The 2,968-nt window shown below is 41.9% G+C and overlaps 1 long non-coding RNA gene across 1 annotated transcript in view; it reads right to left on the bottom strand.

The window, feature by feature from the left end:
* The window catches only part of LOC136841623 (uncharacterized), a 2,667-nt gene extending 240 nt beyond the window's left edge, over positions 1 to 2,427 (bottom strand). Inside the window, exons 1-2 of the long non-coding RNA XR_010854044.1 lie at positions 2,292 to 2,427; positions 1 to 1,494 (exon numbers count right to left, since the gene is read on the bottom strand). The exon at positions 1 to 1,494 is cut by the window's left edge and continues 240 nt beyond it. This is a non-coding gene — a long non-coding RNA (uncharacterized lncRNA). The remainder of the gene's footprint in view (positions 1,495 to 2,291) is intronic.
* Between the last annotated feature and the right edge of the window lie 541 nt (positions 2,428 to 2,968).

Genomic DNA, 2,968 nt, shown 5'->3' with positions numbered 1-2,968 from the left:
TCCTTTGTCAGCAATCTCAGCCTAGAAATGCCCCTGGCATTGCGTCTTTATCTCGATCCCACTGGCAGTGGGGAAGGATGGCTCTTGATGGAACATCCTTTCTTTGGCTTTACAATGATCTGGTTGCAAGAAAACGGCAGCTCCCAAAAAGAAGTCTTAAAACTACCAGGTACGCTTTATTCTGCTTTTGCGACAAAATAAGTAGTTCCGGCTTCTATGAACAGTTAAACGTGCCCCAAGAAACCTTTGTAACTTCATGTCTTAGCTTCTGGAAACAGAGTAAAATGCTCCTGTGGAAATCCACCTAACTCATGTCCCAGCTTCTGGAAACAGGGTAAAATGCTCCCATGGAAAGCCATCCAACTCCATGTCCCAGATTCTGGAAACAGAGTAAAATGCTCCTATGGAAAGCCATCTAACTCCATGTCCCAGATTCTGGAAACAGAGTAAAATGCTCCCATGGAAAGCCATCTAACTCCATGTCCCAGATGCTGGAAACAGAGTAAAATGCTCCCATGGAAAGCCATCTAACTCCATGTCCCAGATTCTGGAAACAGAGTAAAATGCTCCTATGGAAAGCCATCTAACTCCATGTCCAAGATGCTGGAAACAGAGTAAAATGCTCCCATGGAAAGCCATCCAACTCTATGTCCCAGATTCTGGAAACAGAGTAAAATGCTCCTATGGAAAGCCATCTAACTCCATGTCCCAGATGCTGGAAACAGAGTAAAATGCTCCCATGGAAAGCCATCCAACTCCATGTCCCAGATTCTGGAAACAGAGTAAAATGCTCCCATGGAAAGCCATCTAACTCCATGTCCCAGATGCTGGAAACAGAGTAAAATGCTCCCATGGAAAGCCATCTAACTCCATGTCCCAGATTCCTGAAACAGAGTAAAATGCTCCCATGGAAAGCCATCTAACTCCATGTCCCAGATTCCTGAAACAGAGTAAAATGCTCCCATGGAAAGCCATCTAACTCCATGTCCCAGATTCCTGAAACAGAGTAAAATGCTCCCATGGAAAGCCATCTAACTCCATGTCCCAGCTTCTGGAAACAGTTAAATGTGCCATGGAGAGCCATCTAACCCGATGTCCAAGAATCTCGTTTTCGAATCATTTCAGAAAAAACGAAACTGCAGACTGTTTTACAAGATCACAAGAGGACTTGGGAAGATGTCGGCGTCAGGGAAAGCGAAAGGATCTCCGGCGATGAAGGAAATGTCAGGCCTCCTGCCCCTTCTGAAATTCCTGCCGTTTTCTTCGATGATCTGTGCCGCCAACGGCCTCCTTCTCACGCCGTTAACGAATTCCCTGGCTTCCCTGCAGGAAGGACAAAGCATGTGGCAGGAGTCTCGGCCATTACGCCGCCTGTAATAGCAGCAGGCGGGAAAGGAAGGGCACAGCACAACAGCTTCGCTGATTGCGGCCAAGGTCAACACAGCGATCAGGAGAGCAGCGACGAAGCGGGGAGATGCCATTGTGCCCATTTACCTGAAAGGAATACGCAATTAGTCTCCCTCGTTGTGGCAGATTTTCTTTGTTTACTTCTACTTATGCGAGAGTGGAGTTGTACGGGCATAAAACCTTTTTCAAAATGGTTCTCTACGAAGGATCGGAAAATTATGCTTTCAGGCTAGGATCATGTTTTCGTCTGTTGATGGGATCATGTTTTCGTCTGTTGATGGGATCATGTTTTCGTCTGTTGATGGAAATTTACATGAAAGGGATATTTTATGTGTATTGTTTACCAAAAATATGAAATATTATTAAAATACTTCTAACAGTTTTCATTTATGACACCGAGTCTATTTCATTCTCAAATGTCCTCCTAAAAATAAATATTACTGAGACCAAAAAGAGCGCAAAGATAAAGTAAAACCAAATTACACCTCCCGACATCTGTTAATGGATACCAGACTGGTCAAGAAGCAACTTGATTTATAACATTAAAAGAAATTATGATTATTATTGTGAATAAAAAGACCTTCCTAAGTCGAAAAACGAAGTCACCCCATACACCCTAGAGGCCACTTCACAGAGCAAGAACAATTTCAATTCCATTTAGAAATTTAGCATTGATGGTGTCCAGTTAAATATAGACGCGATACAAGGCCAGAAAGGGGCTTCGGTGAACTTTAAGCGAAGCAGAACCAATTGGCTCGTGGAGCTGAAGTGATTCAGGAAAAGAATAATTTTGGAGTAAACTATTTTCTCCCGTTTTTAAACAACTGAATGTGCAAGTGATTGACGTCTCTCGTTGTGTAAAGACAAGATATAAAAACGATTACCTGCAAGGAGGAGAATCTGGCTTGTAGGTCCCCGAAGTGTTCACTGCAGAATGCACACCCGTCTTCAGACATACTCCTTTATATACCCAACGCGGGCATCGGAGACAAGATGCCACTTTCGTATATTCTCGTTTTAGCCACCAGTGAGAAACAATCCAGTTGAAAACCACTGTTCTCATGATTAGCAGGGCATGTGCAACTTAATGTGGGAGCATTTTATTCTGACAACACAGCAAGGTGCTATTTCCGTTAGCACAAAGGTTATCAAATTGTATTGCTAATGTTAATAACCGTGTATTGGTGTACAAATCATTTCTTGCTGCCTGTGAAACTTATCAGGATTTGTGGTTTTGTTTTCGAAAGAAAACGAATACTAAAGAAAGGTTAAATATTATTTAACAATAATTCCAGTATGTTTATTTGCCACTGACTTCGTGTCCTTGGAAACCTGAATAGGAAGGGTGTCTTCCAGGTATGCCATGCCTTGTCACCAACGTAATTGAACTTTTAAGTTTAGAGCTGTCAAGACTTTAGAATTTCATTTCGGATCGGACAGATAGACAAACAAAAATGTGCGCGAGCGCACAAACACACACACACACACATATATATACATTAATATATATGTATGTATGTATGTATGTATGTATCTATATATATATATATATATATATATA

Source organism: Macrobrachium rosenbergii, chromosome 9 (assembly GCF_040412425.1).
Source record: "Macrobrachium rosenbergii isolate ZJJX-2024 chromosome 9, ASM4041242v1, whole genome shotgun sequence".
Lineage (NCBI taxonomy): Eukaryota > Metazoa > Arthropoda > Malacostraca > Decapoda > Palaemonidae > Macrobrachium > Macrobrachium rosenbergii.
This window is presented reverse-complemented; position numbering and strand designations above follow the sequence as displayed.